Source organism: Sus scrofa, chromosome 9 (assembly GCF_000003025.6).
Source record: "Sus scrofa isolate TJ Tabasco breed Duroc chromosome 9, Sscrofa11.1, whole genome shotgun sequence".
Taxonomy (NCBI): Eukaryota; Metazoa; Chordata; class Mammalia; order Artiodactyla; family Suidae; genus Sus; species Sus scrofa.
Window position 1 is genome coordinate 52,332,792 of NC_010451.4, and position 25,602 is coordinate 52,358,393.

Sequence of the window (25,602 nt, forward strand, 5' to 3'; positions counted from 1 at the left end):
GCCAGCAGATTTCTCAACCCTTTTTAGGTTAATTTTTTTTCCTAAAAGCTTAAAAAAACCCAGCAACAACCAAATGCAGACATACAGAAATAAGGATAAATTGGATGGGGAATGATAGCTTCTGAGCCCAAGTCCAGCCAAGACAGGTATATATTTATTCAACAAATATAGAATTCCCACTATGTGTGAGACAGTTTCCAGTCACGTGACAACTTCCACGTGTGAACCTGCACTCAGTGTTGATACATTCAGATGTGTAACCATCTCTTTGCAATGTCATGATAAGTAGCTTTCCTGTAACTGGAGATCCCATTGCCTAGAACAATATGCTCGAAACAGGTATTGGTTTGTTTAAAAAAAGACATTTGTGGAGTTCCTGTCGGGGCTCAGTGGTTAACGAATCTGACTAGGAACCATGAGGTTGCAGGTTCGATCCCTGGCCTTGCTCAGTGGGTTAAGGATCCAGCGTTGCCATGAGCTGTGGTGTAGGTTGCAGACACGGCTTGGATCCTGCGTTGCTCTGGCTCTGGGGTAGGCCAGCTGCTACAGCTCCAATTAGACCCCTAGCCTGGGAACTTCCATATGCCGTGGGAGCAGCCCAAGAAATGGCAAAAAGACCAATAAATAAATAAATAATTGCTACTTAATATTTTTGTTGAAAATATATTCATTTTGGAAGTATAGTTTTATTTTCTTTTACAGACATGGGTGAATTTTCAGCCATGGAGTGATTTGGAGGCTTATTTTTTTTTTTCTAATTATAGGCTTGGACGTTATGAATAGAAGCTGGCAGCTTTGCTAGCAGGTACTAAGGAACCCAGGTTGAGGGCTCTTGTTAGACACCTAAAGGGTTAGAGCCAGAAGGGACCCTAGAGACCCTCTGGTTCGTCTCCTTTATTTTAAAGATAAGCCTGGACAGGAGTCATGGCTTTTGGAGCCTGGTCTTTTGATTACAAGCCACATGTTATTCAGTGAGCTTGAGGTTGATGCCTCCCAGCTCTCCATCAGCCCTTTCCCTTTTTCAGACCTCCTTCTGTTCTCAGGTTTGTATAATTGGTAAGTCCATTCAATTCTGTGAAAATGCACTGAATACCTCCTTGGTGCCAAGCATTGTGTTAGGACCAATATACAAAAATAAGACCTGGACCCTACTAAGGAGACAATAGAAGATTTTACTATTGTACCCAATTATTCACTGCCTCTCCTGGTGAGAGGATTATACTTATCTGCATCATCGGCATCAGATTTGGTCATGCGATTTGCTTTGGTCAATGAATATGAGCAGAAGTGATAGAAGTCACTTCTGAGCAGAGGCTTTCAGGGACATTTTATAGTCCCACCCACATTTCTCTTTTCTTTCTGCCAGGAGAGTGACATGTCCAGAGTCGGGCTGCACCTCTAGCTGGGTCCCGCCTGGAGAGAGAAGAGATGGAGTGGAACCAGAGACACAGCTGATGTGTAGTGTGATAGGAGATAAACCTTTGTGTGGTGAGTACTTGAGATTCTGCATTTGCATATCCTGAAGCATAACTAGCATAAGCTGATGACTGTAGAGGGGATTACAGGTAAATTGGAGAGTCAGTCTATTTCCAATGGAAACATGGTGACGGATGCTTTGCTAGATGTATATAGAGAAGATTCAGAAATAGGCCAAAAGATGGAAAAAGGACTCTAGGGAGAAGGCATCATGAAAGACTTTCTGGAAGAGGCAGTCTCTTAGAAGAGTTTTAAAGGTCGAAGAGAAGTTCATCATGTTAGGGGCTTGGGAGATTTGTTTATTGAGGCATTCAAATCAGAAAGACCAGCATGCACAGACACGAAATATCATGGCATGTCTGAGAATTGCCCATAATGTCCACAACTGTGGGCCAGAATCAGATTTCTTAATCTTTGAAGCCTATTGACCACCAGCTACTGTGTCAGGTACCCCAGGGGTATATGCAGACACTCAGGTAAAAATGCATCATTTATTTTGAAATTTGATCTCATACCCTGAGGATCTAAGCTGGACTGTGTGTGAGCCATAGAGGCCCCTTTTCAAATGTTTAATTTTATTTTAATCAAAGAATATGTATGCATAGTTTGGACATCAACAGTTGCCTTGCTTCACTCTCGCACTCCAAGTCCCCTTCTCCAAGGCAGTCGCCTTCAGCTGTTATAGCTCATTTCTCTTTTGTCTATATTGCCAGTTTTAAAAACAATATCCTTATTGCTATTTCTTGATTTACTAATTTTAGAAATTATATATTGACTTTCTACCAAGGTAGGTGAGAACTTAGTTCTCCCACACTGTTCTCCCCCAACCCCAGCCCTGCACTTCTTCTCCTATCTCTCCAACATAAACTTTTGTTTTTTGTTAAATCAATCTCTGTGTTTATATGCTAATGACTATGCAAATATTATTTATTCCCAGATCAAGTAGTATACTGTGATCATGTGTCTTCTTTTGTATACTTTGTTTTTTCCTGGAGTTAATAATTGCCTCCTTTTTTATTGACCTGATGTCCGAATTACTTATAAATTTTTTTTCACATGGTTTAACAACTCTGCTACATACCTGTCCATACTATGTTCCATATGTTCAAGGCCATCTTTTCCTTTTTGGGGGGCTGCATCTATAGCATGTGGAAGTTCCAAGGCCAGGAATTAAACCCAAGCCACATCAGTGAGAATACCAAGTCCCTAACCACTAGGCCACCCAGGGAACTCCTGTTCCATTTTTTTCCTACATTCTTACATTTCCCCTCTAAGAACCTTCTGCTTTTCTGTTTCAATTTGGATTGGCTACTCTTGGAATTGAGATACTAGATAGCTGTCATCCTGAGGCTTCCCTTTATCATCATTTTGAATATTTCCTTTACTACCTTCCTATTTTGGGTCGCTTATTTACTGACTCTCCCGTCTATTTGCTGGACTATCAGCTAACTTTACCAAACCCCATCTTCTAATAACTTCTTAAGAATGATTGCTTGGGAAGTAATTTTCACGAGTCATTGGCTATCCAAAAATATTTCTGTAATATGCTGGAATGTGACTGATAATTTGTTTGGGTACAGAATTCTAGATTAAAAATATTTTCTTTCAGAGTTTAGAAGGTATTTCTCTGCTATCCTTTAATATCTGATGTTGCTTTTGAAGAAGTTTTATGTTTTCTTATTCTTGTTTCTTTTACCTGTTTTTTTCCTCTTTAAAATATTTTAGAACGTTTTCTTTATCCTTCATAGTTTAAAACGTCATAATAATGATGATGATGGGCATTCGCATATATCTTTTTCTGCAGGGCTAATCAGGAGACTAATGTCCTTTATTTCTCTTCTAATCGTCTTTTTTTCCTTTTGGTTCATTCTTTAGAGGATTTCTTCAGTTTTGCCTTATTGATTTTTGAAAATTAAAAAAAAATTTTTTTCCTTTTTTAGGGCCACACCCGTGACATATGGAGATTCCCAGGCTAGGGGTCGAATTGGAGCTCTAGCCACTGGCCCATGCCATGGCCACAGCAACCTCAGATCTGAACCTTGCCTATGACAGCTCATGGCAATGCTGATCCTTAACCCACTGAGCGAGGCTGGGGATCGAACCTGTGTCCTCATGGATACTGGTCAGATCCGCTTCCTCTGAGCCATGACAGGGACTCCTTTAAATTGTATTTTTAATTAAAAAAGGACTTTTTCATTAATTTTTTACTTTTTCATTGTAATCTCTTCTTGTGTTATAAATACAACTTTTCCTGTTATCTCTCTCTTTTTTTTTTTGTCTTTTTGCCTTTTATAGGGCCACTCCCTTGGCATATGGAGGTTCCCAGGCTAGGGGTCTAATTGGAGCTGTAGCTGCCAGCCTACGCTGCAGCCACAGCAACGCGGGATCCAAGCCACATCTGCGACGTACACCACAGCTCAAGGCAACGCTGGATCCTTAACCCACTGATCAAGGCCAGGGATTGAACCCGCAACCTCATGGTTCCTAGTTGGATTTGTTATCCTCTGTGCCATGACAGGAACTCCTTCTTTTATCCTTTTGAACTGCTCTTTTTGAACTTTTGCTCCTTGCAAAATCTCCATGAACTTAGATCTCTTTTTTTCCTGTTTACTTGCTCCTTTTTTTTTTTCATGTTTGAGGCTTTCTTTAAATAACTGATGATTCTCAACCATTTATTCGTATTTAAGAAAGAGGTATTAAAAGTTGATTTTGAAAGCTTGTTATGGAAACTTGTTTGGAAGCCAGAATTTATTGACCGATGGGCTTCGAGTAGGATGAATCTTTTATTTTTTTGAGGAACTTTGGTTGTCAGTTACTGGAGTTCTCTCTGGGGCTGTTCAGTTCTTCAAAGAAGAATCTTCCAACCTTCTGGTTGGTGGTGTGGGAGAGTTGCTAGCAAGTCCAGAGAAAGGACTAAAGGTCACCTCTCCTTCACACTCTTCACCTTCCACCATACTTGGTGTTCTCAAGTCTAATATTGCCCTTATTTAGTTTCTCCAAAGGAAAAAAACCTCTCGGGAGTTCCCTTGTGGCTCAACAGGTTAAGGATCTGACATTGTCGCTGCTGTGGCTCTGGTCGCTGCTGTGATGGAGGTCTGATCCCTGGCCTGGGAACTTCCCCGTGCCATGGGTGTGACAATAAAAGAAAAAGGAGAAAACTTCTCACTTCCAGGAGGATAAAGGATATGGCTGACTGGCCATGTGGGGAGGGTGGGGACCCCTTCTATAAACAGACTTGCCCCCTGTTTCCCTGTCCAGCCAAGCATCTAACCCTGGTACACAGTGCTTGGTGCCTCCAAGGGCTGAAGCCTTCAGGGCTTTGCACAGTGGATCAGCCCTCCCCTCAGATCCTTCCTCAGCTTGTGATTTCTCTTTATGTCCAGCCAGTTACCACTCTTCCCCTTTATTCTGTTAAAAAAAAATAATAATAATGATGAAACTCTCCAGTCTACAGTTTTCTCCTCTCCCATTCTAATTTCTTTGTGATAATCCACAGTCTTCCTAGGGTGATGCCACTAAAGCTGGAAAAGGTGCATGGGTGACCCGGTGTAGTGTCTCTTTGTGTTTCACAGCTCCTCAGCACCCCTTCTTGGCTCCTCTTCTGCATGTTGAACGCCCTTAAATATTGGTGTTCCCCAGGCTTCTTGCCGTCCCTGTAGCATAAGCTGAAGACTAGGGGCAGGTGCAAGGTCTGCTCTGTGGCTCCTCTGAGCTCACAGCCTGATTTTGGTTCCTGAACTGGAGGAGAAAGCAGAGAAGACGGAGGAGCCAGGCCTGGCCTCTACCAACTGCTGAAGGCCCCTGGGCCGCACCTTCTTTGGTCCTACCTGGGTGTTTTCTCACCTTAAAATGGTTTTTTGAGACCTCAAACAGGAGGGGCTCCCAGACTGGCTCAATTATACCAGCCTCATGGGAGGGCAGGGATGTAGGAAGCACCCCCCCCTTACCCTCCAGCTCTGCCACTTGTTTCAAAATGAGTCAGGCACCCCCCAAGATGTTAGAATTCTACTTGTGAGCAAAGCAGACTGTATCCTACATGGATTTTATAATCTGGTCCCAGGAAATAGAACAACAATAACAACAAAACAAAAACCCTCCACTCCATAGTACCGAAGCCCCGTGTGTCACTGCTGGGCCCCTGTCTCAGGCTGGAAATGGGAGCAGTAGGGGAGCTCATGGGTGAAGCAGGGGCTTCTGAGCAGGTGGCCAGTACACACAATGCTGTTTCATGTTTCCTTGTTATCGGCACATTGGCTTTCCTTCCCTTGTCATTTTGTCAAATTCCATCTGTTCCTTAAAACTTTTCGGTAAGCTCTTCCTCTGCAAAGTCCTCCCTGACCCACCCACCCAGCGTTAATCCCCCCATTCACCCCTCTCTCCTTTGTATAATCAACAGCATCCTGAATAAAGCACTGCTTCAGGGCTAAGGCCACCCTGCTAAGGACCCTGAGCAGGGTGTGGGCTCATGCTCATTTGGTTTGCGTCTCAGCTCTCCATGCGCTGCTTTGGTTTTGGGCAAATGCATTAACCTCTCTGAGCCTCAGTCTCCTTGTCTGTAAAATGCGGTAGCAAAGTCTACCATAAGGCATTCTGGAGATGAAATGACTGTAGTGCATAATGGGAGCATATAACTGGCACTCAGATACCCATTCCCTCTCCTTTCTACTTTAAAGGAGCTTCCAGTCTAACAAGGGAGAAAGACAAGCAAATCAATAAATATAGCAATTTGTCACAGGTGCTGTGATAAAGGATAATGAAGTACATGCCCTTGATTTATGAGTCTGTCTCCCATCTCTCCACTTGACTGTGAGCTCCTTGAGGGCAGGGTTTGCCCAGCACTGAGCAGTGCTTGGCCCTTAGGGCTCCTCAAGTAAACGTTTGAGTGAGTGAAATGGGACTGATGCTTGATCACAGTTTGATGGTTAGAGCCATGCCCAGCATTGCCTTCCCCTGCCCTGCTGTTGCTGTCTCAGAGAAGGGGAAATTACAGGTTATCAATTTTTCCAAATACTATCAAAGTTTGGGACATGAGTATCCCCCCACCACTGGATGGTGGGAATAAGTGGACACAGAGATGAAGGCTGGCTCACCCAGTGTCCTTCCACGGGACTGGCCTCTCTCCACCTCCCTCTCTCTGTGCATCCAGACATGCAGACCTCCCTCCACCAGCTTATTCATCCTCTTCAAATGAGTCTGTCTCCCAAGAACCAAACATTTTCTCTCCCTGGCCCTGACTTGAAATGAAATGACTTAGCCCATAGACAGTTTTATGGTCCCGCGCCTTCCATTCCTCTTGTTGAGCCACCGTGCTGGTGAGGGCCCAGCCCAGGCGCTGATTTATACAGCTCTCCCAGGCCCTGGTGGATTCGGAGTCTGGAACAATAAGACAGGGCTATCCATCACCCTCTGCTCAGATCTCCCTGGACTCATTGGGAAGGAAGGGGGGGTGGGTGGTAGAGAAGACAGCCTCAGGGGTTCTTCCCAGAGAGCATTTTTCACATTGATCGAAGGTGCAGGGCGGGGGTAGGGTGGGGGGAGTGGGGGCTTTTTATCTCACCCCAAGCCTAGCCTGTGACAGTGGGGATAGAGTGGAACAGGACAGGGGTAAGAGCACATGTTGGGGAGGGAATTAGCTCTTGGAAGGCTGGTGGTGACTACCAGTGCCACCCCTACTTGTTCTAACTCAGAATGAGCAGCCCCGGGTCCAGCTCTGTGGGCTTAGCTTATCCATCTATCTGTGCCCTCCTATAGCACAGTGCCTGACTCATAGTAGGCATGCAGCAAAGATATGCATTTGCTGACTTAGCCTCCCTTTCCTCCTTACTCCCCTGTACCTGACCTCAGGGTAAGGACCATTCTGAGAAGTGCTTGCACACACATGTGTGCTGCCTCTGTGTGTCCTACATGTTCATCCGTGATGAGTGTGTTGTGTGTGTGCATGTGTGCTGCGACACGTCCACACAAGTCCATGCATGAGTAAGAAATTTCTGAGAGTCAGGGGTCTTAAATTCTAGAATGGATGACCCCAGGGAAACTGTGGCTTTGGCTTCTGTGACAATTTTAATTACCTAAGGCTATTGCTGGAAGGGGTGCCGCTGTGCCAGGAGGGAAAATAATGGGTGGGGTAACTTCTAAATGGCCTTCTCTACTTTCTGACCCCTGGTCCGCCAACACAGACAGGGGGCTATTGTGTGGTTATCCTCTGTAAACCACTTGAAAATGTTATTGCTCCCAGGAACCCCATCCTCTGGACTTGGGGATCACTAACTACGAAATAAATAGCGACTGGAGAAGTGGCAGCTACTGCCACTGTGCAAGCAGAGGGAAGGCTTCAGTGCGATGTGATGTGAGTGCCACTTCCCGCTGTGGGCAAGACCCTGGGGAGAGCATTTGGTTGTCAGGAAATTAGAGGCTTTGTTCAAAGCCAGGAAAAGAAAGTCAACGCCCAAATCTAGGAGCTGAAGAAAAGAGAATTCAAGAGCCGTGAGGCAGTTGTGGCTTTGTTGGGTCTTTTTTTTTTTAGTGCTGCTGAAGCAATAACATGTAACGAACGGCCTGAGTGTCGCTGCCTCCCAGGGCCCGGGAAGTTGGCTGACCTGAGGAGAAGCCAAGAGTGGCTAATGAGTCATTAAGAGTCTTTATCAAATTAGGATTATAATCTATCTCAACATGCAGAGGAAAATGTTTCAAATTATCTACTTTCCTAATTGCAACTCAAAGATTTGGCAGGAAATTATCATGAGAGATAATGTCTGGAAATGTACGGATTGTGCTGATGTGTGTCTAAGCTTCCGTAACTGTAATAGCTGGAGACCTCACCCACATGTACACGTGCATATGCTCACACTTATCCTTGTATGCTACAAACACCCGTGCTATGCATGCTGATTCAGGATGCTACCCAGACAGACAGACACACACACACATAGTTATGTCTGTGCAGAGTACATCAAGCCATCAGCATTTATTTGGCAATTTGAATAGGCTGATGTTGCTACCAAATGCTGAGAGATTGGGAAGGACAAGGTAAGATCTAAAAGAAACACTTGTTGTTTTTAAAAAAGTTCAAAATCTGCTTGGGGAACAAATGCATAAATATTTGAAAATTAAGAACCTGTACAAAGCAGCATTCCAGTGCATACTGCTGTAATGGAAATGTGAGCACACAGATTCAGAAGGATCCAGGTCATGGGTGTCTGCTTAGAGCAGAGTTTCTGGAGAGGATGAGTTTTGACGTGAGTGTGGCCTTTCCCATGGCACATTGTGATAGCAACCAGCGGGGAGGAAAGCAGAAGAGCCATACTGAGTTTATCAAGAGGACCTGCAGCCAAGCAGTGACACAGTCTGTTTGCAAAATCTCTGGAGAAGAGTTGGGCGGGATGACAAACCATGGTGTGGTTAGAGAATCCAGGCTGACTGTACTTGCCCTGTTAAGTCAGGAGAGATCTGAAGCTCATCCCTTCCTCGTCCCTCCTACCCAGCCTCACTTTCTCTGCATGTAGAACAGGAGAAGGATCTGGAGATAGGCTTTTCCACATCTCTCTTGGCCCCTGAACACCTGTAAGATCCCTGTGAATTCAGGGAGGGTGATTTATTCACCTTTATAGCCCACGGGCTTAGCATGCACCTAGTCAGCCTAGATGTTGAGTGGAAACCAGTAAGCTGGTATGGTTCTTAGAGACTGTCAGTGCATGCGTGCTGAAGGAGGGAACCAGTGGGCGAGTGAGTGAATGAGGGGATGAACATTCATGCTTTTGAAGAAGCAATGTAGTTTTGGAGTGTGGGTTCTGGAGGAAGCCTGCCTGAGTCCATCCCCTTTACCTAAGCTTTGCAGGCATGCACTGGGGATCTGCTGAGAGCACTTAGCATGGAGTCTGACACTGAGCAAAAATCCCTGCATATTGACTATTATTATTATTGGTGTTGCTTGGTTTTGTTCTTCTCTGCTAAGCAAACCATGTTCCCTGTGCAGGATAAATTGGGTATCTTGCTCTCTCCTTAAACCACTCTCTTCACCCTCCCCTGACAACGTGATAAGACACGACCAGCTTCTGCAGAGGCTGTGGCCTTCCCCTCTTCCCAGAGTTGTTGCTAGGTTCTCTAAGCCCTGTAGTCAGGCTGCTGTAGGTCCCAGTCACCAGAATGAAGTTGGGAGTCCAGCCATGCAGAATTCTCAGCTCAGGAGGGCTTAGGGGTTGACTGCAGCTTCAAAGGCAACAAATGTGGATAGGGTTCATCCCTGGAGATAGGGAGGAGATGGTCCACTGGATGAGCAAAAAGATGCAGGGCAGTGCCGTGAGAGGTGGTGGTGATGAGAGTGGTAGGGATGGGGATAGAGCCAAGGGAGAGGATGGTGATAGCAGGGGTGACAGTTGTGCTGTTGAGGAGGTGGTTGAAAGGGAGAGGGGAGACAAGAGGTTAAGGACTTAGTCCTCCAGCACAGTAGGAGAAGTGGTCTCTGTTTTGGAGAGAATTGATGTTTTAAAACTCCATGTAACCCTAGGGGCAGAGGAGGGGAGATCTTAGCAACCCCTGCAGTCTGAGGGAGGAGGCACTGAAAGTCCTGCTGGCCTCCCCTCCCCCCACCCCCATCACCACTCAGCTTGGTCCTGGGCGGTGTGGGGAGGAAGCAAAGTAGATTGAAGTGCCGGGAGCCAGCGTGATACTTAATCAATGATAAAGATTTCAGCATCCAAACATAGTTTATACCAGGACAAAACCGAAGCCCAGAAAAGAGGCATCAATAAAAATAGAATGCAAATCACATAATGATTTATAATTTTCTAGTAGCCACATTAAAAAGGTAAAAGAAACAGATGAAAATATTTAATAACCTATTTTGTTTAATTCAATGTAGGCCAAAATATTATCCTCTCAATATCTCATACATATAGAATGGTTATTAATAAATATTTTACATTTTTTTGTATACTGTCTTCTAAATCTATAATGGGTATTCCTCTTACAGCACATCTCAGTTTGTATGGCTGCATTTCAAGTGCTCAGTAGCTTCTGGTGGCTGGTAGCAGCCGTGTGGGACAGCATGACTTCGTAGCTTCCTTTCTCAAATTTTTGTGACCAAACTCTTGGGATGCCATTTCCCAAAAGTGGCTCTTTTTGGAAATTGTCATAGCATCTTACAATCTAAATATCCTCTTTCACGAGTCCTCTTCCTCAGTTCTTTCAAACTGGCTGTGATCCTGCCCACTCTTTGCTAGAACCTCTAAAGAATTGCAGAATCACTCCAAACTCTCCTCTTTCCATTCCTGCTTCCTACAGATGCTTTCATCTGGAGCTAAAGCCAGGCAGCTCCCTTGAGAGTGTGTGTGTGTGTGTGTGTGTGTGTGTGTGTGTGTGTGTGTGTGTTGGGGGTGGGGTTGGTGGAAGTAGGCATGGGGGAGAGGGAGATAACACTTGAAGAAACTTCCCATATGTACATCAGTACCATAAGAAAGACAAGTTTTCCGAAAGGCTTTGGGGACAATATCACTCCTATATTAGAGAAGCCGGTTAGAGACATGACCCAATTAGCTGCCTATCTGTGCCCAGAGGACAGGTTGCAGCTCCTGTGCTTCAGAGGGTGGGAGTGGAATGGAATGGAATACCCAGGGAGGCTTTCTCAGGGTAAAACAAAAAGAAAAAAGAATCAGAGATGTACAAGGGGCCTAGACATCCCCACTTCCAGCCCAGAGCGCAGTCCTGGAGCCCTACCTTTCAGAAGATTTATGGTGTCTGAATTTTCACTGCTCTGGTCCCCAGTCTCCAAGGGATCTGCCCTCATGCATTTAATCAGGAATAGAATCTTCCTCACTTGGCCCTGGCTGCCCAGAGCGCCACAGTCCCGCCTGGTTCCGGTCAGGAAGGGGCCTTAGGTAAAGAGTGAGCACCCCTCCTCCTTTCCTCGCTCCCACTATCTGTGTTTACAGCCCTCCTAGTAAATGCTATCTGCCATCCTCAGGCCAATTAAATAAGCTCTGTAATAAAGGCGCTTGCGAGTGCAGTGGAAACCCTGGGTAAAGGCCATTAAATCTAATGGCTCCGTTTATTAGAGGGTCTCCCATGTGCCAGGGACTGTGCTGAGCTCTTTTTGCCTTCATTATTTCATCAAATCCCTGGGGGCTCATGAGTTGGATACTATTGTCATCCTCATTTCACAAAGGCGGACGCATAGACTTGGAGAGCAAAAGGGACTTCCCTGACAGGGTGGAGATTGGAGCCAGGTCCTTGTGATTCCAAAGCTGGTGCTTTCTGCCTGGGGAGCCAACGAGGTTTTGAAAAGAGGTGATATTTCAGTTAGGTCTCCGCAAATCGGATTTTGGAAGGCAGAGAAAGAGGGAACGAAAAGTCAAGGCTGAAAGAACAGCGTGATGGAGGGGGATGTTCTGGCATCCATGAGTGCTGGGGGTGGCTGGATGGAAGGGCCCAAACCTCTCCATTGCAGTGGTTAAAAAAAAGATTAAACTTTATTTTTTAGAGCAGTTTTGGGTTCATAGCAAAATTGAACAGAAAGCATGGAGACTTCCCCTATACTCCCTGCTCCCCTGACATGTACAGCCTCCCGCATGATCAACGTCCCCCATCAGAGTGGAACATTTGTTAGAACTGATGAACCTACACTGACATATCATCACCCAGAGGCCATCATTTGCACTAGGGTTCACTCCTGGTGTTGTATGTTCTGTAAGTTTGGATAAATGTATAATGACATACAGTCATCATAGTATCACACAGAGTATTTCACTGCACTAAAAATCCCCTGTGCTCTGCCTATTCATATCCCTTCCCACCCTCTAAGCCCTACCAACCACTGATCCTCCTACTGTCTCCACACTTTTGCCTAAATTTTCAGAAAAATCACATGGTTGAAATCATTTATATGTAGCCATTTCAGGGAGGCTTCTTTCATTTAGCAGTATACATTTAAGGTTCCTGCATGTCTTCTCCTGGCTTGATTGCTTATTTCTTTTTAATGCTGAATATACGCCACTGTCTGGATGTACAGCAGTTTAATTATCTATTTATCTACTGAAGGACATCTTGGTTGCTTCCAAGATTTGGCAATTATGATAAAGCTGCTGTAAACACCTGTGTGCAGGTTTTTGTATGGTCATAAGCTTTCAGTTCATTTGGGTAGACATCAAGGAGTGCACCTGGCTGAGTCACATGGCAAGAGTGTGTGTAGTTTTGTAAGAAGTTATCAAACTATCTTCCAAAGCGGCTATACCATTTTGCATTCCCACCAGCAAGATGAGAGTTCCTGTTGCTCCACATCCTCCCCATAATTTGCTATCGTCAGTGTTTTGGATTTTGGCCATTCTGATAGGTATGTAGTGGTATCTCGTCATTGTTTTAATTTGCATTTCCCTAAATGCATACGATGTTGAACATCTTTTCATATGCTTACTTGCTAGCTGTATATCTTTTTTAGTGAGGTGTCTGTTAAGATCTTTTGCGATTTTCTAATTGGGTTGTTCGCTTTCTTAATGTTGAATTTTAGGAGTTTTTAAAAATACATTTTGGATAACAGATGTGTCTTTGCAAATATTTTCTCTCAGTCTGTGGCTTGTCTTATTCTCTTCATTAAGCAGTTTTAAAAATACAGATTCCCAGGCCCTTCTCCAGACCTACTTTCTCCAGGAAAGGAACTAGAAACCCTGAACAGAAAGAAGGAGTTCCCCAGGGGATTGTCTTGCAGGAAGCCCATGGGCAGCACTTGGAACCACTGAAGGTAGAGTTGGGAGATGCAGGCAGGTTTACAGATAAGCCTGAAAGGCAGACAGGGCCGGACAAGAAGGAGGCACTTGAATGCCATGCTAAGGAATGAGGCATTCAAGGCCTTCCTTTTTATTATAAGACCTAATAAATATTTTAGGCTAACTTTTACAGGCAATGGAAAGTGACTGAGGATTTTGAGGGGAAGCCAAGGTGTGAACCAAGCTTTGTTTAAGAAGAACATTCTGGTGATTTTGTATAGGAAGTACTGGTAATGTTGCAGGCTTTAGACCAGTTAAAAAAATCATCAGTTACTCCAGGTGACTGGTGGTAAGTCTCTCAACTGGACTTGGGCAATTATGGAGAACTAAATTCCATTCCATTCAATTCAACATGTATTTCTTTAATATGTTTTCTGGAGTGATCACTGTACCAGGTTCTAAGGATTCTGGGATGAAATAAGATATTTTCCCCATCCTCCAGGAGCTCAAAATCTCTCAAGATTCATCAAAAATAATTTGATTGTGGAGAATAAAGGAAGCAAGCACATGGACAGTGTTATGGACTGAATTGTGTCTCTGCTAAACGCACATGTCAAAGCTCTAACTTACACTGTGATGATATTTCAAGATGAGCTTTAAGGAGGTAATTTGAAGTTAAATGAGGTGGGGCCCTACTCCAATATGATTTGTGCCCTTATAAGAAGAGGAAGAGATACCAGAAATTGTTCTCTTTCTCTGGTGCACACAAAGGAAAGGCCATGTAAGAATATAGCAAGAAAGTGTCATCTGCAAGCCAGGAAAAGAGGTCTCACCAGGAACTAATCCTTTTTGGCATCTTGAGAGACTTCCAGCTTCCAGAACTGTCAAAAAAATGAATGTCTGTTGTTTAAGCCACCAAGTCTGTGGCCTGAGTAGACTAATACAAACAAGGCTTATTATTTTTTTTTTTCCCATAGGGTGATATAGATAGGATTCAGTTAGGCCACTGATTATATATCTAGGGCTCAGAGGGGACAATCTGGACTGCTGTTAGCTGCTTATACTAAAGACAAATCAAGTGCAGATAGAGTGAGAACAGAGCCCAGAACCAAGCATTACAAACTCCAAAATTTAAGAGTGGTTACTAGTATTGTAGGAATTCCTTTTGGTTATAATGTTGTGCTGGTGACTTATATAACATGTATGCCCTTCTCCATCCTCTTTTTCATCCTCAGAAGGATGATGGGCCAGAGATTGTGGAGCATCTGAAGTGAATTTTAGGGACTTAGTTTCCACGCTATCCCTTCTCCACTCATCGGCAGAACCAACATTTAAATATGGAACTCATGGAATTTGACATATTGTTGATTGACTTGCTTATTAATTATTTACTATTTTTATTATTTTATTATGATGTGTATCATCTGTTGGATTCTTGTATTATTATTATTTAATGTTTTATATATTGGTGCTTTGTCTTCTTCAACAAGAATGAAAGCTCCTCGAGGAGAGGAGCTGTTACTTGAACTTCTTTGCTTCTGTTCTTTATCATTACTTCTAGCTTCCAGGGGGTGCAGGACAAATATTTGCTTTGAATGATTTTAAGAATGGTTACATTTAGATAATCATTTTTTTAAGCTGTTGCAAATTACAAAAATAGTCAAAGCAAGATATATTTATTTAAAATTACAATGTGCATTTTAAAGCCTCCAGAGGGTATTAGTAGAAATCACAGTACTTTAAAAGACTCCCAAAGTTAATAGCTCATGGCAGTGGATTTCCTGTACCAAGAGATGGGCACCGAACTAGATTTCAGAAAATGAGGGGTGTGACAAGTGTGAATCAGTGATGCATGGCTGTTGCCTGCAGTACTATTTATGGCTCACTGACATCTCTCTGATGGGGTTAAGTATTTACATTCAGTCTTATTCTCTCCTCTGACTCTGCAAGCAACAGCAACTCACTAGGAGCCCTGGGAAAGAGAGAAAACCCTCCCTCCAGGGGTCCTGGGCAGGGGCAAATGGATACCCCCCCTCCAATCTGAAGAGGGCTTCCCTCTGAGAGTTTGTGGCAGCCTGACCTCCAGCCTCTGGGTTGGAGAATCTGGCTGCGTCTGTACTACATAAAAAGGGCAAGTGCATTCATTATTGTTATATTATTATACAATATATAATATATAATAGTGATTATGCTGTCAGGAGCCAGAGTTTCTGACCACAGATCAGAGGCTGGGGTGACATAAATACACCTAGTGAAGTCTTTGGAAGTTCTTTGTGAAGGTGAGAGGATTCAGCTCCCTCTGTGATGTCAGCTACAGTGATGTTTCTTCTGCAAGCAACTTTGGAGGTTGAATTTGGGGGCATTAGCAGCTGGACTAACAGTATTTGCCGTATCTGAGATGTGATGCAAAAAAGGTATCTGACAGAGGCCTGGAAAGAGCGAGGGAGCAGATTTCAACTTCTTGGGTGAGATTCTTTATGGAAAGCCTGGCCTGCTTGGGTTTCACTTTCTGCCTTCCTTGCTTACATCAGTGTCTTTGTCTGGGCTTATCCAGGCCCCCTGCCTGGTCTGGGGTCAGAGGATCAATCGCTGCCTGACTGTGGCTGAAATGGTGCTCTATGGGGAGCAAGGAGCAAATTTCCTGGGGGAAGAATGGGTTCTCTTGTCCCTTTATGCAGAGGGCTCTGTGCTAAGTTGTGGAAGCAAGCAAACCCGCATCTGGGGTGGCTGAGTAACTCCACCTGGCACTTAGTGGGACTGTAATCTTTGTAGAATGAAAGAAGGCACATGTCTGACCACACATGCTTGGGTTGGTCTTCCTCCTAGAAGGCACTTAGGTGAATTTCCTCCCAGAGGTAGAGGAAGCCACCCAGGTGGCCCAGGCTGAAGCGGCCCAGCTGGCCTTTCCCTCTATATTACAACTACCCGACCCCCAGAACTCTGCTACTTTTTAGAATGAAAATGGCAGTGGCTTAAAACAGGCATGGCTGGCATTTGCAAAGAAGTGATTTACTGACAAATCCCCCACACCCTTTTATCTCTCTCTCTGCCCCACCCCCTTACATAGTCTCCCCTAGAAGAACCAAACGCCCCAGGAAGCCCAGAGCAGCAAGAGCTCTTGAGAGTAGTTATAACTAACCAGAGTGTCATCTGAGCACCTTTTCTGGGGCCAGGGTAATGAGAATTATTCAAATGCAATCATAAAAATGAGGCCAGCCAGGCAGGCATGGGGTGGGGTGGGGGTGGGGGAGGGGGAGTAGTGGGGGAGGGAAGGATCTCTTTCCAGTTTTAAGTTTCATAATTTCTGGGGAGTTCTCTTGGGATCCACAGAAAATTCACCTCATCTCCATCCCATCGGCTCAGGATGTCTGTAGACTCTGCCTCGACTGCTTGCTGGGTGGGACAGGGCCTGGGGGCGGAGGCAGGGTTCCCGAGTTTCTCCGGGGTCCGCAGCGTTCCTCCGGCGGAGGCAGCCTCACAGTCGGAGGCTTTCTATGCTGCGCTGTGTAGCCTCCCCGGCAGTGGGAGCAGGCCAGCTCCCGACTTCTCAGAAAAGCCTCCAGCAGAGGGAGACACTCCAACGGCTGCTCCGACTTCGAAACAGCCGGGGCCGGGAGTGGGTGGGGGTGTTGGGGGGGGAGGGGGAGTGGGGAGCGAGGAGGTGTGTGGAGGGGGGGGGTCCGGGGGGCGGGTCCCTGTGCCGCTGACGTCCCGAGCAGTGCTGGGAAGTATAGGCTGTGTTGTCACGCCGGTGTCAGTCTGATGAAGATTGGCATCAGGTAAGCTGTCATTCATTTCCATGTCAGAGACGCTTTTGCAGGCGGCGGCGGCGCGGCGGCGGCTGCTGCTGCTGCTGCGGGCGGCTGCCTCAGAGCGCGTGTGTTTTATTCCAGTCCCCAAGCCAGAGTATTATTCATTGCGACAGGGCAAGGAGGAGAGAGGGAGAGAGGGAGGCAGCAGGGAGGAGAGAGAGGGAGACAGCAGGGAGGAGGGAGGCAGGGAGCAGAGAGGGACGGCGGGAGCGTGCAGAGAAGCTGGGGAAGCGCCGGGAGAGCGCGGAGCAAAGCAGCGCGAGTGGCGGCGAGGCCGGGGAAGGAGGCGGCCGGAGCCGCGCGGCCCTCTCGCGCCCCGGCCCGCCCAGCGCGCAGCCCCGCCGCCGCCGCCTCGCCCGGCTCGGGCCGGTAGCCGGGCGCGCATTGTCCGCGGTGCGAGGAACTGGGCTGCGGACTCGGACCGCCGCGGGCCTAAGACACCGTAGCGGGCGGGAGGGGAGCCGCGCGCCGGGAGCGCCCGGGACCCGAGTAGCGACCAGCGCGCGGGCCGGAGCTCGGGTGCAGGCAGCTCTGGTCTGGGCGCTCCGTGGGCAAGGCTGGGAACCGCAGGCCGGCTCCAGGTTCGCTTTCTCCCGGCTTCGGGCGCCCTTTGGGCGGGCGCTCACTCGGCGCTACCAGTCAGGAGCTGCCTTCGAGCGGCTGGAAGCGGGAGCAGCCCCGGAGCCGGGCGGGGCGGCTGGAGTCCGCGAGCCGCGGCCGCAACCGCGGCCGCGTCCCGCCGGGCCTGGGGAACCAGGGCGAGTGGGGGTTTGCAGGCGGGTTCGTGGGTACAGGAGAGCACGAGCTGTGGGTCGGGGAAGCCGGGATCGTAGGGACCAGGCTCAGGAACCCTAAATGCGGGAGAAGCAAGAATTTGTAGGGTTACTGGCCTTCCGCGGATTGTTGGGAGTCTTTGGCGAGCTGAGGAGAGGCGTAGGGGCCCACGGCGAGGTGCGGGAATAGGGAACCATTCTGGCTGGAACTAGGGCAGGAGTTCCTAAGAGTGGGGGACGGAAAGCGCCCCCAAAGCAGAGAGCTGAGGGAGGTGGGGCAGGGTCCCGAGGCTGCCTCGAAAAGTTTGCGTTTCTTTCGGGTTAGGCGTGCGGGCTCTCCCGACTCCCAATCCCGAGGAAGAAACGAGGGAAGCAGGCAGCCCTTTCTGGGGACTCTCAGTGGAAGAACCCGAGGTTCCTGCGCGGTGGGGAGACTCGGGCCAGGACTGGGAGTGGGACGGGGGGTGGGTGGTGGTTGTGCATCAGCTCTGACTTAGGGCTGGGCTTCAGGGCCAGGCCAGAGTTTGGGCTTTTAGGTTTTGGGCTGTTTTCAGAGGCGGGATCGAAGGCCCGCTGAGTAGCTTCGCGATCGAATCTACACCCCGGCCAGAGCAGGGGGGCTGGAGGTAGGAATTGGGGGCCCAGGGTTACGTGAGGCTGGAATCAGAGGACCTGGTGGCGATTTTAGATTTTAGCCACCGGATCACAGCTTTTTATTGGGATTGAGGCTACTGGAATTTGTAGAGGGTCGCGGGCCCGGGTCCCCACGCTCAGTGGGTGGAAAAGCGTTTAGGTAGGCGACGGGAGTAATTGATCGGAGCCATGACAGGCGGGCCCCGAATTCCTGCTGCTTCTCCCCTAAAGCAGATCTGGAGGAGTGGACTTGAGGCGTGCAGGACCTGGTCCTAGGAGAAAGATCAGGGAAGCGGACAGATCGAACGGATGTTCTGGGCGAAGCGACAGGGTAGTCGGAGGGCTCGAGGTGCGTCCGAGGATCCGACCTTGGCGGCTCGGCGGGCTCCAGAAGCCACTGGAGAGCTTCGGGAGCGGCGCAGCGTGGCTGGGGTCGGTGGCCCGCCGGGGCCGAGGCCTGCGCGGGGGGCGCTAGCAGCGAGGCGTCGCGTCGGGCCCGGGGAGTCCCGGCTGCGACCGACGGCCGGGCGGGCTTGTACTCGAGCGCCCTGACCGGAGCCTCGAGCTGCTAACCCGCAGCCGCTGCCTCTCCTTTCTCCAGGCCGCCAATCCGACGTTCCGCCTGGGAAAAGGGGGGAACTCGGGGTCCCCTCCCCTTACCCCACTTGTCCTGGGACTCCAGCGTGTTGAAATGTTTTACAATTAGTGGAAACCCAGAGCTTCGCATTTTAGGCAGATTTAGGCGGTCCCCTCTTCCCCAAATCTGAGAAAACGATGGTGTCCAAACACAGGTATATTGCAAAGCCCTAGTCCCTAGCCCTCCCGCCTGCCGGGCTATTCTGGTTTTCCCGAGTCTTAAAGACTTGGGGGGAGGTAGGGAGGGTGTCCGTCTCTGGACTGGTGATCTTCCAGTCGAGCTGCACACCCCATGGCTCTGGCCTAGCTCTGGGGGTGGGAGAAAAGTCCCTACTCGGGGAGGAAGGTTATCCTTCAGGCCAGATAGGGAAGCAGAGTGTGTTGGGGGTGGAGGGTGGCATACAGGAGGAACATTTGAAATTTCTCCTTTGCAGTCTTGAGCCCACCCTCCCAGCTCTCCGCACCCCTCGCACGCCTCGCTGGGGCAGCCAGACGGCGCTTCCGGGACGCAGAAGACGCGCGACCCACGAGTGGCCGGCGGCGGCCCGGGGTGCGGCGACCGCCCAGCGGCGGAGCTCCAAGGCTGTTGTTTTGCAGTCTTGGAATTCGTGCGCTCTCTCTCCCGCCGAGAGCTCGATGGCGGGAGGGAGCCGTGACCCCACGGAGACTCCCCGGTCACCGCCTACCCTTTGTGAGCGAGAAAGGCATGAAAGCCGAGAGAAAGAGAAGCTGCTCAGAATAAGGGGCAGGGGGTTACCGGAGGGAGATGGGTCCGGCCACCGCTCACAGTAAAATGCCTCGTGCAAATTGCACTGAAGTGTACCCAACTTGAGACTGGCTGTTTTATGATCCTTTCTGGGAGTTTACTGCTCTCTGCTTTTAAGTCTATAGATTGCTTTAAGTTAATGAAAGTGCTGCTTTCAAAAAAGGCTTTTATTATGCGGCACTGGCAAGTCCAGTACCTCCCCTTTACTCTTCCAAAATGGACCTATTTAAAGGAGGGAGCCTCCTGGAGTTCCCACATGGACTGAGCTTGGAGGAGGACGCCATATGACGATGAGGATTAATAAAAATCAATGTCCAAGTAATTCGGAAAGCGAGTTTACTTCTTTTCCAGTCCAGCGCCATCTGTACATTCCTGTATTGCCTTTTGGACTTACACTGAATCTGACTTTAAATGTTGCTAGGTGCCCCCCCCTTACACTGCCTCCCCCCCACATTGCTTTATGTAGGCTTGACCCTGTTCAATTAAACTCAAACTGGATTTCAAAATTTCAGCCGGCTGCTCCATTCAAACTACAACTAAAATATTTACTTGGGACTGGGGGAGGGGCTTTGCCTTGCATTCAGTGAGACAAATGTGTTAAAATGTCAGGGAAAAAGGCTGGGAACCTTGAGAAAAAAAACATGGAGGGCTGTTTTTCAGTGCTTTTCCTTCTTTCAATTTATTTGGCACAAAAGGTGAGACGACAAGGTTTTTGACTAGGTCCAAACACAGAAAACTGCAGTAGGGCTGGGCTGTGGCTTTGACCGCATGTCATAACCATTTAAACTGTGGTTAGTTGTTCAAAGCTCAAAGCTTCTCCAAGCTGGGTTTCATTAACTCTACACCAGTTGCCTGGAAGTTCAGTAGCAATAAATTGTATAAACACATTTGAAGTAAGTTAGTGATGAAATAAGGAGAATTACTGTCTTGTGAGGGGAGAATCCTGAATTCATGGAGTTCTAGTTTAACTAGAAACATACCTCCTCTCCCTTGGCCTTGATGTTTATGGGTGCACCAGAGTGTGTGTTAAATTTCTTTCTGCCATGTCCATGTCAACCCTGGGCTGTAACTCATTAGGGACTAAGGCATGCCTAGAAAGCAAAAAGGCTGGATTTTAAATGGGTCTCTATTAGCCTGGTTTAGAAACCAAACCAAACCCATCAACCTGACTTCCTTACTCTGAGTGGATGCAGTGTGCCACAGAAACAGCAGCAGAGCAGGCCAAATTAGATTTTTAAATGTTAGCGGCTTAATAATACTGTGTTGTTAGCAATTGAATTTGTTTTTATTAAAGAAACAACCTATAAAATTTATAGGCTTCCAACATGTTGCAAGATTTCCTTTCTATTTATTTAACACCCCCCCCTTCTGAAATTCTATCTCCAATTTCAGACTTTTGTTCCCGATTTATTTAATTTGGAGCACATTTTCTAAATGGTTCAAGGAAGGTGAGAAGTGCCGTTATAAGTTTTCCTTTTTCCTATGCCGTGTGGCACAAGGACAGCGATGCTGTGAGATATATATAAATGTGTGATGCAATTGCTAGAGGTGCCGGCATCTGAGTCAAAGTGTCTGGATCAAACCAAATGCAGATCAGAGTACCGAGAGAGTGAAAATGATGCCACAGAGGAAGTTACATGGGAACTGAAATCATCATGAGCCACCGTTAGCCGTGATCCTAGCCAACACACCATGGCCTTTGTATAAAACACTTCATTTGAGAGCGTGACTTATTGAAGATTGAATTCTGTTGGAAGCAGAATTTAGAAGGAGGCGCTGCCCTGGCTGGGTTCCGTCCAGGCTGCATGGCCAGGCTTGTTGCAACCGGGATCTGCTAATTTAATTAAATCTAATACCTGGTGGGAAAGGGAGGAAGGAGATAATCAAGGCTGGCAGGTCAGTGTGCTGAGTAGTGTTTAGGCTGAAGTTTGGGGACCTGGCAGTTTTATACCCTGTAACTGTCGGGCTACATGACTAGCTGATGGGTCAGTTAGCTTCCAGATCTCTGTTTCTTCATCTGTAAAGTGAAGTGTATCACACAGATTCCTCATTAGGCTCTGGGGAATGGCTCCTGCCTGAGTCCTGCACTCTAAGTAATAAAGGACAGGGGAGAGAAGCCGCTTCTGAGCAGCAGAGTCACTTTCGTCAGTGTGTTTTCTTGTCCTGCCAGGCTCTAGAGCCTCTCCCCACAACTCCCAGGAGTTCTTAGACTTGGGTGAAGGGGCTAAACTCCTGCCTTTCTCTTATCTTAGAATTTGAAATCCCTGCTGTGATTTCAAAATCCACCTGTGCTTTTCCAGGAAAGGCAATTAAGCCTGAGCTGGGGGAACCAGCTTGCTTATTCCTAACGGTGCTACCTGGACTAGCATTCACGCATCGGGTCAACACAGAGTCTGACTGATCAGAAATTCGGTTTTTGCTCTAGAAGAGGCCAGAACCAGGACTGGTGTGTGACATCTGGTCAGGTTTGGGGGGGATGGGCTCTGGTCTGGAGCTAGCCGCAGCTTGAACCTCTGTTAGCAGTCTCCATGCTGGCAGATCAAAGCAGATTCTGGGCCAGAAAGCCTGAGAAGTTACACGCGGCAGCGGCACTTATGCAAAAGTGTATATGCACTTGGAGACGCCCATTCTGGGGCCTGCTTTTTTCAAGCCAGCCCTGATAATGGAGATGGGCTCCAGTGGAAGACTTGCCTTGAATTCTCCCTCTTCCGGGGACACTTCTTGGGGCTGTTTTTTCCCTCCACATATCCTTCTCCAGCAGTCTGGGGCCACATCTTAGTTTCCATTCTCATTGGAGGCCAGAGCTGGGATACACGGGATGAGGGCGGAAGGAGTTGGAAGGCACGGTCCTCCTGCCAGAGCTCGGCTTTCCCTAAGTCCTGATCCCCCAGGAGTGAGGAGGAACTGAGCCCTCAGGCATCTGTGGAAGAGCTTGCTGCCAATGTGTTGTTGAGGGGGATCCGCTGTTTGGCTTAGATGCCACACCGCAGGCCCTGCCTGCCTGGGTTTCTAATTACACGAAGGATGGTTCTGCTAAGACCTATCTCACTAAAAACACATCTCTGTGGATAATAAGAAACCCTACACCAGGCAGGATATTTTAAAACTGAAGCAATGAAGATTAGATTAAGTCTCCACCAAACAGCTTCATTCTTGTATTATTTTTGGCTGGACTGTGGAGAAAAGCAGCTAGCCCTAGGGCCCAGAGCAGACTCAGGAGGGTTCGGATGGGGCCGGGGTGGGTGGCATAACTGTTAGTTTCTAACAGTTTCAGTACAGCTCAGTCAAAGCTGTGGGGGTGCCTGGTGGGGAAAGAGGGAGCCTGGGGTGTGGGAGGAACCAGACCCAAAGGGGCCAGAAAGTGGCCCCGAATCAGCAGGTCACAAGGCACTGAGAACCCTTTAAATCCCCCACCTTGTCTAGTCTTTCATGTTTAACTTATGCTTACTTCCACACCCCACCCCCATCCCATGCCTAGTTAACCTAGCCATCTGCCACGTGGCCTTTGGAGGACCCTTAAGTTATTGGGTACTTTTCTGGGAAAACAGTTGTCCAAAATTCCTGAAAATAGAGCCTAGTAACCTGGCATCGGGAGCTCCTGCTCTCTCCTGCTAGGGAAAGGCAGCATGGTATCCATTCATTCCTTTGTTCCTTGGTTCAACAAATATGGATTGAGTGTCTCCTCTGTGCTTGGCACAGTCCTAGGCACTGAGGATACAGCAGCAAAAACTAACACGTGCCACCGTCAAGTCCTTGTCCTCAAGGAACTTGCATGCTGCCGTGTCAGCGCAGAGTAAGGGCTTAGCATCAGAAAGCAAAAAACCACATTGAAAGTCTAGCTCTACTAGTTACTAATCATGTGGATTTAGACAAGTTGCTTAACATCTTTGATCCAGTTTTCCATCTGTAAAATGGGCAGCAAAATTACGTAGCTCATAGGATTGTGAAGAGAGTGTATATAAAGCGTCAGCACAGTGGCACCCAGGACACACCCGTGGGGTTCCCTCTTCAGCTGGAAGCTTATCCAGCCTCCCCTCTCCCCTTTCTTTCCACAGGCCACTGGCACATCCACAAATATTAAACAGCCAGTCACGCGGTGACCTGGTGCTGCCCTCTGCACACAGACCCCAGCAGGGGCTGTGGTAGAAACAAGGACACAGGCCCTGTCCTCAGGGACTGTGCAGTTTGGCGGAAGACAAATTTGACACACAACCATGTGAGAGAGGCCGGACAGATGCACTGAGGTGAAAAGAAAAAAGGCACAAATCAATTGTTAACCAAAGGAGACATAAGTAGGGTGGGAGGCTGCCGAGGGACGACAAGAGTGGAGGCGAGATCTCAGCAGGGCTAGAGGGGCAGGGGTGAGAGGAGACCATCCAGGTCCAGTGCTCAGGTGCTGTCTTGGCACTGGCTGGGGGGGCGGACTGCTCTGGGCTGAAGTGTTCAGCCTCCTCTGACCATGGGCAGGGGGCTAGAAGCGGGGTACCGCTGCCTCAGGAGAGCCACCCAGGCTTCTCTGTTGGGGGCGGGCTTCTTTCACACATTGACTTTTCAGTGCATGGAACTTAGGCTCATGATTCAGTGCATGAGGCCAACCAACTGATTTCATTCCTGGCCAGGATACAACTCTCTTACCTACTATCCCTGCTCTTTCTGAGCCAAGAGAACAGTGGCTGAAGGCCCACACCTGGCCCTCTTGAGGGCCATGAGGCTGACTGATGTCAGAGCAGTCAGGGTGTGGAGAGAGCAGCTGGACTAGGAGCCAGAGGACAGTGGACTCTGCTCTGGACTTGGCCCCTGCCTGGCTGTGTGACCTACAGCAAGTGGCTGACCTCTGGATGTTAGTTTCATCAGCCATCCAAACGGGAGCTTGAACTTGCTCTCAGGGGCCTTCTTTAGCCCAGAGTTCCATGATTCTGTGTCTCTTCTCACTGGATTGGTTCATGAACAGACAATTGTTGGAACCACCACCGAACACAAAACCAAACAACTATCATGATGACACAGGCCTGCCAAGGCACGGACTGTGAGCTTGCCCCTGCGTTGCCTTCGTGTTAGAGGCTTCTCAAGACATTGGGAGTTGACTTTGACTTAACCATTGGCCTTCCCAGGGTGAATGCGTGAGTTCTAGCAGTAAGGGTGGCTCCTCAAGGGCAGCATTTTGTCTAAAGATTCACTGACCTCTTCATAAAAAGCACGTTTGCCTCTTTTGTTGAGACTGTGTGGTACAGGGAGAAGGAACACAGGCTTTGGATTCAGATTCTGGTTCTGACTCTGGTTCTGCTATGACTAAGCTGTGTGTCCTCAGGCACATCACAGAACCTCTCTGAGCCTTGGTTTCCTTAGCAATATAGTCAGGATAGTAATAATATGGAGCACAAAGGGGTGTTGTGAACCCTCTAGAAGAAAATATCTGTAAGTTCTCATGGCAAGTATTAGTTTTCTTTCCCAATAAAGAACATTCTCACGCTCTCTCTCTTTTGATCCTCTCAACTTTGTGAAGCAGGTGAAATGTGAAGCAGTTATTACATCACTTTATGAGTGAGAGGAACCAGGGCTGGAAAATGGTTGAGGTGGTAGGTCCACGGAGGGAGTGCGGACACGTCCACCTGTTCGGGGGATGCACAATAATTCGGGCAGTCCAGGTCTGCCTTTGACCATGACGATGGCCCTTTCCTAAGCCTTGCTGAGCTCTGAGAGCTGCTGTGCCCTGAGCTCTACCTGTTCCTCTCTTGAGTATCTCTGTAAAGGAACCACCTGAACTCAGCTCCCCATTACCCACACCTTTCTTTGGCAAATGCTGTGGAGACCTA

General features: G+C 47.9%; 1 protein-coding gene across 6 annotated transcripts in view; it reads left to right on the top strand.

Moving 5' to 3' along the window:
* The window catches only part of PKNOX2 (PBX/knotted 1 homeobox 2), a 305,484-nt gene that overhangs the window by 29,770 nt on the left and 250,112 nt on the right, over positions 1 to 25,602 (top strand). For 2 of the 6 annotated variants that reach the window (XM_021063089.1, XM_021063090.1), the window contains one exon: positions 1,367 to 1,488. The gene's annotated coding sequence lies outside the window, so the exon portion shown is untranslated. Of the gene's footprint in view, positions 1 to 1,366; positions 1,489 to 16,862; positions 16,949 to 25,602 lie in introns of those variants that run through there. The other 4 variants (XM_021063088.1, XM_021063092.1, XM_021063091.1 and 1 more) reach the window with 3 other exon arrangements.